Source organism: Lipotes vexillifer, unplaced genomic scaffold (genome assembly GCF_000442215.2).
Source record: "Lipotes vexillifer unplaced genomic scaffold, Lipotes_vexillifer_v1.1 scaffold1201, whole genome shotgun sequence".
Classification (NCBI taxonomy): Eukaryota; Metazoa; Chordata; class Mammalia; order Artiodactyla; family Lipotidae; genus Lipotes; species Lipotes vexillifer.
In genome coordinates this window covers 621,292-633,241 of record NW_006783542.1, presented here as the reverse complement: position 1 = coordinate 633,241, position 11,950 = coordinate 621,292, and positions in this window count along the sequence as shown.

The window sequence follows — 11,950 nt, the reverse complement described above, 5'->3', positions numbered from 1 at the left end:
TACCCTACATCCACTCATGTACTTTTCTGGCAAAACAGTCTGGTTAAGCCCCTTTCAGTCTCCACCCAATGACCCTACTGTCCACATTATTATCACAAATCCCCCTTTGCTGTTCCACCTTCAAGTTTAAAATATTCACGTTTCTTTGACACTGATGTTTCTTTGGTTTCTTGTATCTAGTCAATCAAACTTCACAACTTTATTTTCTGAAGAACACGTTCAGATTTTTCATTCACCTCTGTTCTCACTCCTTGCCTTCATTCTGGTAAACTCTCACTTGGGATTTTCCAATATCGTCCTCATGTGGTTCTCTGCTTCCTTTCCTCCACTCCCCCTTCTAATTATTCTTATGTACCTTTACATTATTAGCCTCTACGGTGATTTACTTCTTAGAATTCCTTTAATAACTCTGCCATTTTCCAGAGTAAACAACTATTTTGGACTTAACGGAAAACTACAAAGGTTCTAATCAGGATTTTCCATCCAAGCAGGTTTTTTCACATAATCTTTGTCTCTCGGGCAGGAGATGTCTCATTGGTCGCTATGATATTCTCTCCTCTTTTAAGACTCATAATCCCAATTCACCAGGGATCCTTTAATATTTAACTTTGCATTCTTTTAATTCCATAATCCACATGTATTAGGCTTTCTGCAGTTTTTTAAAATGCTCGATAAACTTATTTAGGATTCAAATCAACATTTCAAAGCAGACTTAACTCATTGGAAACATTATTAAAGCAGAACACCAAATTGGTCAGATTCAAAGCAATATTATTTCTTCTGTTCATTGATAGGAGTTCATTATTTATTTTGCACTTATTAATTTTTTCAATTTATGTGTGTCTGTATTTCTTATATACAGACTTATTTGTTTTGCTCTCCCACTAGGTTGTGAGTCCTGGGGACAGTGACCACGTCTGCAGTAAACACTTTCCGGGGGAGCCAACATTCCTGTCTTATCCCTCCCCCATGGCTCTATCCCAGTAGTCCGAATGGAAGAGACCACCTTCTCTTATGATCTTGTTTTTCTGGTCACAGGATTGGTTAAGGGGTAAGACTGTAAACCAGTGTGAGCCAATCACAACAGTCCACTCCTCCGACCACCGTGATTGGTCCACTGAGGGACACGTGACTCAAACGGAGCAGAATCCTATCTCAGGACTTCAGAGAGAAAAGCCATTTTTGCTGTTGTCTACAGAGCCACGAGAATGAGAGCCTGGACCTATGGGGCACAACATCTCCCACCAGAGGAGAAAGATCTGGGAGGGTGGTCGAGAAACAGGCAGAGAAGGCTTTACATCCCTCTTTTTGCCATTCTGAGATTTAATTATTCAACTATTTATTCCATTCTGATAGCTACCCCAGTATCCTTCCAATAAATCTCCTCTCATTTTATATGTTTCATCTGGTTTGAGTTGGGTTTCTGTCATTTGCAAACAAAAGGGTCCTGACTCATATCATATTTAAACTATATTTTGAAGTCCTTGTAGCATAGAGCTGTAAAATGTTAACCCTCATATAATGCAAGCCTTAGAGCATATCTGGCCAATTATCTTAACTTCAAAAAAGCTTTAGAAGAAAATTTTTGTTGCCAAAATTCTTTACATTCTGTCCTGAAATTCTTCCTAATTTGTTTACTCCCTACAGCCTTTTGGTTACACCACCTGAAAATCGTTGCAAGACAGAATTCATTCAGTCTTCAAATAAGGCAAACTCCAACCTCCCTAAAGTTAAACAGACTCTTATATTTGCTGATTATACCTTAAAACACGAACTACTGTGTATAAAATAAGGTACAAGGATGTATTTTACAGCACAGGGAATATATCAATATTTTACAATAACTATAAATGGAGTATATCTATAAAATTTTGAATCACTATGTTGTACACATAAAACAAATATATTGTAAATCAACTATACCTAAAAAAACCCAGTGATTTGTTTATTGTACATAACAAACATGTACACAATGCTTATTTTGAGCCAGGTGTGTGCTAAAAACGTAGCTCATTTGATTCTCCCCACAAATCTCCAACGTAGGTACTATTATTATCGCCATATATAATGAGGTAATTGAAGCACAGAGAGGTGGTGTAATTTTCTCTAGGTCACAGAGCTAGTGCACGGTGGAGCTGGAATGAATTCTTAAAGTTTATTATGCATCAGAACAAATGGGATGTGTGTTAACCATGCAGATTCCTGAGACCTACTTATTCAGAACCAGAGCAATAAAAGGTGAGACTCCTCTTTAGATTTTTTTACATTGACCAAAAAATTCTTCTCTCTCCTCTGCAAGCTTTAGCGATCTCAAATTTGGTGGAGAATACATTTTATCTCCTTTGATTTTTGTAATAGAATGAGATTCTGCCACATGTGGATCTGATATTTCAATTATACTGAACTTGCTTCAATAAATAGGACCAAATATATGCCCTTCAGGCATTCACTAGACGCCTTAGTCTTGTGCCCCTCCAGCTCATTGCAAAGGAATAGTGGAAACAGATATTTGAGACAGACCTGAGCAAAGGACAGGCTTACTATTCCACACTTTAGCATTTCTTACTCTATCATGCAAGCAAAATACATTCACCACAAACCCACAAGCTTGGACTTTGTTAGTTTGCTTCTCTGTGGAAATACTTTCAATCTCTCTCTTGGTTAACGAGGTGCCATTCAATGGTCAACTTAACTGCAGTCTGTATATTGTGCCACCCCCATCCCCATCCCCATACTTCTATAGCCACTGTTTCTGAGGTCAACAGCAGCCACCTGGAGAGGACCCATGTAGAGGTTAAGAGGTGTTCTCTGGAGCCGGTCCAGCTCAGTTCAAAGCTTGCTTCTGCCACTGGGACTTTGCTGAGCCCCCCCACCCCTGTGCTACTCGGTATTCTTATCTGTAAAATGGGGATAATCATGGTACCCGCATCATAGGGTAACCGTGAGGAATGAGAGGGTAATGCTTGTCAGGTGATGAGAACAGCACACGTAGTCCGCATCCAGTAAATGCTCTTCACCAGAGTATGAGTTCCACCAAGGGCAAGTTCAGTGTTTTGTTCATGATTATGTCCTCAGTGCCTGACATACAGTAGGGACACAAATATTAAGTGGAATGAGTAATAACTCCCAAGTCCAGGGGCGTTTTGGGGCCTCTTATTTGATCTTACTGTGACAATTGATCAAGCACTCAACAGCAGTTACCTCATGCCAGGATCTGTTGTAAGCACTTTACAAACACTCTTAACCCATTTAATTCCTGTAACAATCCGATGAGACAGGTACAAGGATTGTGTGCCTTTTACACAAGATGAAAGTGAGGGACAGAGGTGTTTAGTACTTTGCCCGACCTCACACAGCTAGTGAGTGGCAGGGCTAGGACTGGAACCCTTTAACCTGTGTTTGCTGTTAATCGTTTCTTCCTTCTTGAAACTCGCTTCCCTTTGCTTCCATGAAAACGCCCTCTTTTAACCTGACTCCTCCTTCATTGGTTCTTTTCTTTTGTTTTTTTTATTTATTTTTTATTTTTTTAATTTTTTAAATTATTTATTTATTTATTTTTGGCTGTGTTGGGTCTTCGTTTCTGTGCGAGGGCTTTCTCCAGTTGTGGCAAGCGGGGGCCACGCTTCATCGCGGTGCGCGGGCCTCTCACTGTCGCGGCCTCTCTTGTTGCAGGGCACAGGCTCCAGACGCGCAGGCTCAGTAGTTGTGGCTCACGGGCCTAGTTGCTCTGCAGCATGTGGGATCTTCCCAGACCAGGGCTCGAACCCGTGTCCCCTGCATTAGCAGGCAGATTCTCAACCACTGCGCCACCAGGGAAGCCCTCTTTTTGTTCTTTTAAAAAATGTTATTGAAGGGCTTCCCTGGTGGCGCAGTGGCTGAGAGTCCGCCTGCCAATGCAGGGGACACAGGTTCGTGACCCGGCCCGGGAAGATCCCACATGCCGCGGAGCAGCTGGGCCCGTGAGCCGTGGCCGCTGAGCCTGCGCATCCGGAGCCTGTGCTCCGCAATGGGAGAGGCCACAGCAGTGAGAGGCCTGTGTACCGCCAAAAAAAAAAAAGATTTATTGAATTATAGTTGATTTACAATGTTGTGTTTAACTTCTGCTGTACAGCAAAGTGACTCAGTTATGCATATATGCATGTTCTTTTCCATTGTGGTTTATCGCAGGATATTGAATACAGTTCCCTGTGCCAAACAGCAGGACCTTGTTGTTTATCACTGGTTCTTTTCTTTCTGCTCATCTCTAGAGCAGAGATGACATTTCCCAGAACCCTGTCCAAAGCCATCACCTCCATTTACACACTAACATATTTACCTAGTTGATGGTTTCAGTTTCCACCTGTACTCTGATGACCCCCGAATCCATCTCTCTATCCCAGGTATCCTTCCTAAGGCTCAAACTTCTGTGTCCAATCACTCACCAGACCACACTCGCATTCAACATATATAAAATAATAAATTTGGGCTTCCCTGGTGGCACAGAGGTTAAGAATCTGCCTGCCAGTGCTAGAGGATACGGGTTTGAGCCCTGGTCCGGGAAGATCCCACATGCCACGGAGCAACTAAGCCCATGCGCCACAACTACTGAAGCCCACGTGCCTAGAGCCCGTGCTCCGCAACACGAGAAGCCACCTCAATAGAAGCCCGCGCACCGCAATGAGGAGTAGCCCCTGCTGGCCGCAACTAGAGAAAGCCCACGTGCAGCAACGAAGACCCAATGCAGCCAAAAATAAATAAATAAAATAAAATAAATAAATTTATTATTTTCCCCAACAAACATGCATTTTTTTCCTTTAATTCTCAGGAAATGGTAACCCCCCCCCCCCGCCCCATCCCCAAAGCCAGAAATCCAAGAATCATCTGTAACTCAGCTCGCCCCCGTTCCCTCCGCGTGCAGTCAGCATCCGTGTCTGTTTGATGGTACCTCCTAAGCATCTCTGAATCCTCGTAACCATTTCCTTTGCCTTTGGTTTCTCTGACCTCCTAACTGGTTGCCCTGCCTGTACCCTCTGCTGCTTCAACCCATCTCCCTTATTGCTGCTAGCGTTACTTGAAAACAAAACAAAGCAGAAAGCTCATGACATCACTTTCCTGATTCACAATCTTTAAGGATCCCCCTTTCCTAGAGAAGACACAAGAGTGGCTGAATTCCTTGGCATGACTTACATGACTTACAGCTGGTCCTGTCCACTCTCTCGTTTCATCAGTTTCCCCTCTCACTTGAAAACCGCTTGGTCTAGCCACTGTGAACAGGCAGGTCCCCTGGAGAGCTCTATGCTCTCGCCAAGCTGGGCTTTTCCTTCTCTCACCCAGACTCTCTCTTCCAGCCATCTCCCTGATCACCCTTCCTACTCCTTCAAGAACCGGATCTTGAGAGGGAAGAGATATGGGAACATATGTATACGTATAACTGATTCACTTTGTTATAAAGCAGAAACTAACACACCATTGTAAAGCAATTATACTCCAATAAAGATGTTAAAAATAATAATAAAAACCTCTGTCTATTCAAAACTTTCTTTGTACATTAAATTAGTACAAATAACATGGAACCTATCTGCACTTAAAAATGCAATTCATTTTCTCATTTTCCCTGGCAAAAAAAAGTATGTGTTCTACTGTTTAAACTGCTTACGATTATTTTAGTCCATTAATCACAATGAATATACATTTACTTTAAAAATATAAACCCATTTTAACATAAATTCACTTTAAATAAACGCACTTACATGTTGTTGGTTTTAATTTACTGTCATCTTTATATTAAAATAATAGGAATTTAAAAAAACCCCTCACAGTCTTAACCTCAAATCAATATTTTATTTGTTCATCTTATATTTAGATCCTTATCCAGGTGCAGATTCTGTTTGCTATATTTATGGCAACATGCTCTGTAGAATTTTACATTTCACCTCTTCTGTTGACAAAGTCATGCCTGTTTTTCTAGTTAGTTTCTGTCCCCCCCTGTTTCTGACTTACGTCTTCTCCCTCCCATCCTTCCCCGTAGGAAACCAGTGACAAAGGTTTGGTGTGAACCTTTCCACCCTTTTCTCCTGTTTAATCAGTTACATTTGGGGAGGAGGAAAGGAAGGTTTTGCCGTCCTTTTGGCAAAAATGAGAATATATAATGCACAGGTCTGTTCCTGTTCCTTTTCTCATTTAACAGTGCATGGGACTCTCTCCAGGCTAATAAACATAGCTCTAACTCACTCCTTCGGCTGCCTAATATCCTAGGGGCTGAAGATACCACAATTTATTCAGCTATTCCTGGCTTGAGGGGCCTGCAGTTGTTTCCAGGTCTTTGCCACCTTACCCAGCGCTGCCAGGAGCAACCCGGAGCATACATGCCAATGCCCACTGATGCTTTGTTTCTATGGGATTTTGCTCCCCAAACGGGACTTGTTTATAGCAGGTAGGTTGGAGCGTGATTTATAAATAAATAAAAGCACACAGCTTAGGGCCATACATTCAAAGAAGTTCAGTAGATGCTGATAATGATAAGGATGTTTGACTATGCGGTTACCTAGCAGCCTTTTGATGGGAAAAGATATGTTTCCCGGCAACTAGCAAGTATACATCATTGAATGAGAATTTGGTAGGGAAGTACAAAAGACAGAGCCTGGCACATAGCAACTGAGAATCTCTGTTGTGAAGCCGATTTCCTGCCGCACTCGCCAGGCCCTCTTAGACTGGCAGAGGAGCAGGGTTATTACTGGATACCGAGTCCCTGACCTTGAGCTAATCAAACTGCAAAATGCTTTCGACAAACCTCAGCTTTCAAAGATCTTACCAATTGCATTATCTTGAGGCTGGTGACTTAAGTTATGAAAGGGTCTATTGAAGGCAGTGTGTGTGTGAAAAAGCATCGTGTGAGGAGTGAGAACATAAGTCCTTGGCTTTGCCAACCTGTCAGCATCGTGGCACTTTGAGCAAGCCTCCAAATGCCCATATCTAAAATAAAGCTAATAATACGCCCGTCGCCTACTTGGCAGTATTGTAGTGAGGAACGAACGGAATTATGTAAATGAAAGTGCTTTGAGGGGGCTATACATATATTAGCATTGTTAATCTTATTCAGATTCCTGAGTAGGTAATGTACTGTGTATGGTGGCATCTTTCCTGTTCTTTGTATCGCCAGGAAAGAACATATTAGCACTTAAAAGAAGATTATTTTGTTGCAGTCATGAAGTGCCCTATGAAAGCTTAAGGCCAATCAATATAAAAATAACAGACTAGATGTTGGCCCTTGAATCCGTCGGCAGATACTGTTCCATGGACTTCTGTAACAGTGAAAGTATTTACAAAGCTGCCTCAGTTTTGAATGTTTCATAGATAAATGAGAATAAAGAAATAGAGGAAGATTCCCGCCCTCTTCCCTTAAGTTTCTATTTTTAACTCCTGTGCAGTGTTAAATGCAACACCCTGGTGTTCCTTCCCTAGTCCTGGCTCTTGCCCATGAAACACACACATGCTACAGGAATCCAGCCACCCTTGGGAGATTCCTGCCCAATAAGTGTTATTTTTACCGGGACTAAAATATTGAGAAATTGGTACCTCTATAGATAAATACTCCAAATATATGATGGACGGGTATGTTTCTGCGATGGAATCGCAGAAACTTCCTAACAGACGTGAGGGGTCACTCATTTCAGAGATGTGGCATACTTCAATATTCACTCTTTGGTAGGACAGAATGTTGGTATACGGAGTTCCAGAAACCTCAGTGCCGGTTGAAGTTTGGCAGTTGGTTCCTTCCAGCTGTTCTTAAAGGTATTCTCTGCAGGGATTAAAAAGTGGCTCATAGTTATGGCTTAAGATTTGTATGTTTCGCTGTTTCTGATTTCATTTTTCTCGTTGGGAAATAGAGGAAATGGGATGTGTATCCGGTAGTGAAGGGTTTATGGCTAAACGATCACAACTGTCAACAGCTGGTAACATCAGTTGGGGAAAATGGCAGCATGTGTGAAGCATGCAATTAAATTAATTAATTATCATTCCTAATGTTTGACCTTTCAACTGGTTGTGGTGGGAGAAAGAAAGGCAGACGTCCCTTGGAGTGACTTGGAGTTTCAGACTCTTTCGGGGTCTTGGGAAGTCATCATTTGGGGGTTTGCTCAATCATGCTCTTCAGTGCTTCTGTTGAAGAAAAAGGAGAAAGAGAAGAAACTCTTGAGACTGAAGCTGCCTTTACTTAAAATCCCTTTTCAGTCTAAATCCTTTTTTTAACAGGGGAGATTTTTGTTGTTGATCATTTTACATTACTTTAAGGATTAAGCGTATTAAAATTTTAAATGTGTAACAAGAACACAGAAGTGCAGTAAATACAAATATTCTCCTCATTTTACCAAGACATGGGCAAAAATGTGATTTTTTTTTTTTTGGTTTTTTTTTTTTTTTTTTTTTTTTTTTTTACTGTTTTCTCTTGGAGAAAATTGAATTTACAGGATAGATAAATTATAGGAGTGATTATACACATTGCAGAACGGCTCTTTGATTTTTCAAAGCATCATGTAGATTCATGCAAACAGCTGAATTTTTAACGTACAGAAATCACAGTGCATATTGTTCAATATTCAGGAAACCGTATTTATCAAGAACTCATCTATTACTGTAAACAATATTGAGTTTAGGAAAAGTGTACTGATTTCTGCAACTTACTTGTGAAATGCACCAAAAAGTAAGATGGGTTGATGGGTGATAGGGGAATGGACAGATTGATAGATAGGCAATTAAGCAAATATAATAAAGTGTTAATGTTAAATTCTAAAAAAAAAAACCTCATCTATTGCACAGAGCAAAAGAGTCCTATCTCACAAATAGAATTAAAGTTTGAATGACTTAATTTTATATGTATATAACACAATACGAAATAAGAATTAGCAATTACTAAGGGAAGGACGACTGTCAATTATCTTCTAGTCTTTTTCATAAATCAGAGAAAGAAGTATATATTTTTTTCTTGAATGATCTACAATATGGGCAAACAGCCTAGAAAATGAGTGTTATCTAAGCAGCTTGAATTCACTCTGCACTCTGTAGATCTTGACAAAGGCAACCTGAAAGATGGGATTGCATGTCGATACCGAACTTTGGAAAATCAGATATACACAATGAAAAACTCTGTCATTAAATTTTTAAAAGTTTATGACCCACATGGAAATTTTTGATTGTGCAAAACTATATCTTTCTTACTAATACATGTACTACAATAGTTTTAGTTTCTGAAATTATATATAGGAGTATTGAAAACTAAAAAGATTAGTTGTAAAAAACGTACCATACTATTGTAAAATGTTGATAATAGGGGAATCTGGGTGCAGATATATGCAAACCCTCAGTACTATCTTCTCAACTTTTCTGTAAATCTAAAGTTGTTCTTAAAAAATGAAGTCTGGGGCTTCCCTAGTGGCGCAGCGGTTGAGAGTCCGCCTGCCGATGCAGTGGACACGGGTTCACGCCCCGGTCCGGGAAGATCCCACATGCCGCGGAGCGGCTGGGACCGTGAGCCATGGCCGCTGAGCCTGACGCCTCCGGAGCCTGTGCTCCGCAACGGGAAAAATAAAGTCTGTTGAAGAAGAAACTAACAAGAACAAAAGTCATTTCTGTTTTATTCAGTTTCCTTGTTCTAGGATGTTTTCCATAATCTGTAATGTGTAAGTATTCAGAGGTAAAACAAATATTTAAATTTTCCTGTAATATTTTCCTTTTGAAAATGCCATATTACTTAACTATTTGAATCATATCCAGATTTTAGTCCAGACCCCTACTTAATATTTGGTTTATTAGTACCTACAAGACTAGTACAATATAGATTTTTCTTTCCTCTGTAAGACAAAAACACATGGGAAATTTCTTGTTCCCTATTATCTCTACTAAGTTTAAATCGTTACCGTTTTATTTATTTTAAAATTTTAGATTTTAGATTTAAGAGAGAGATTTAATTTATATATTACAATTAAGTATTTTTCTAATGCTAAGAACTAGTAAATAGCAGATATTTGGAATTTTATTATACATAGCAAACAATAAAAATGCGTGCAGTTTCACAACAGCTGATAATGTGAAATTTTCTTAACTTGAACTGGCATTTTAAATATTATTTAAAAACTATTCACACTTATTACCCTTTAAGGTTTATCCTTTTAGCTCTTTTATACTTTAATATTAAAATTTTTTTTCTACCCTGTTGAAGACTGTAACAAATTTTTCCTACTTGCTGTAGTCTAAAACTTTGCTTATAAATACTGATGCTTAGTGCTATTTCTCTGATTCCTTTGATGACATTTTCTGAGTTTGTTTCATTACCCAGCTATCTTTCAGAGACTGGCGTATTCATTTCTCTAATTAATATTCTACGTAACTGGGATGGTATTTTTATTTTTTTATTTCTAAAGAAGTGAATAGCACAAGGACTATAAGTGATGTGCTGGTATGTTATCTTATAAATGCTCAAGGTACAGCTTCTAACATTGAAAAATAGAAAAATAAATTGACCTTGATGAAGTGTGTCTTCTTTTGTCTGTTCCTAGGAAAGTTTATTTCAGGTATTCCTACTGCTGAAATGATTAGCGTTAACAGCTTTTTCCCTCCATTTTATTTTACAGGGTCTCTTCATCTTCCTGATATATGGGGTGTACAACACAGAGGTAAGTCTGCTTGGAGTATCTCAAGGCTGACAGAGTGAATGAGAGAAATGACAGGTTTCTTATCTTGATAACTGAGGAACAAAGTTGGCTTTTCATATGAGTGTTCTGCTGCCCTTCATGCTTGGACTAGCTTATATGCATCCCAGCTTACCATTAAACACTGCCACCCTGAGCAAAGGGACAGTCTCATTTCTCATAGGCGTTGACTAATATTTTACTACTGCCTTAAGTTTTTGAGTTTTCAGTCTTTTAACACTGAAATATACTTGACAGTATTAGAGTTTCACAGTTTAAGTGGCAGAATACTTCTATGTAGTTGCATGAAGTTAGAAAAATACTAATATTTCTTGTCTCAAAATACTCATTACATATTGTCTTTTAAGTTTTTGAGCAGGCTCAGAGAGGCCTGTAAGGATTAGTTGATAATCTTTATGATTCCAGTTGCAAAATTTCTCAGAGAAGTCATTTATTATTTAACTATGATAAGTTATTTGGCTAGAAATATTGTGAGACAATTGACTTGTAATTTCATCATGAAAACGTACCATGGAAAGAAATTATTGTCATGGTGCTGGTTCTTTTATGAAAAATAATCCTGTGCTTTACATACACTCTTGGTTAGGAGAGTTGCTGGTTTAGATTTTCGCTTAACATGAAAGTGGGTGCCTTGTGTGTACATTAGGCACGGAATAAATATTTGATTTTTGTTGCTTTTTGATTTCAAGATTTTACTTGGTAAGTTTCCTTAAGAGAACAATTAGTGATTTTGCCTGCGTTTCTCAGTATTCTGTACTGGGGAGGGGACAGTGGATCTGAGTAGCGCTCTTAGAAGGGCCTGGCAGTCGATTTTTCATAAATAACATAGAGCGCCAGGCAGCAATACAACAGGGCCAGCGGACTCATTAGCCAGACTGAGAAGGCCTGTGGGCATTTAAAGAACATCTGATGATGATAAGTATGCGTGTGGGCGTGTTTTACAGCGCTGCCGCACCTGGATTACACGCGGCTTCCTCTTTCAGTAGTCTTCAGGTAGGTTGGCAGTAAGACAACCTTTTTTTTGCAACGGTACCTCTGCTGCGGTTTCAAAGCAGGCCCCTCCCACAAATGCAGAGGAAAAGCGCTTATTATTAAAGTGTGTGCCAGACAAGGAGGGGTACCGGAAGCAACCTGTCCCAGTAGATGCTGAGCACTGGAGATTCAGGGCACACAGGCAGAACCCACAGCGCCCCAAGCCTCCCCGCTCCGGGGCTGGGTTCGGCTGCAACACCAGCCCTGCAAGCCGCAAAGCCGAGAGGGCCGGGCCG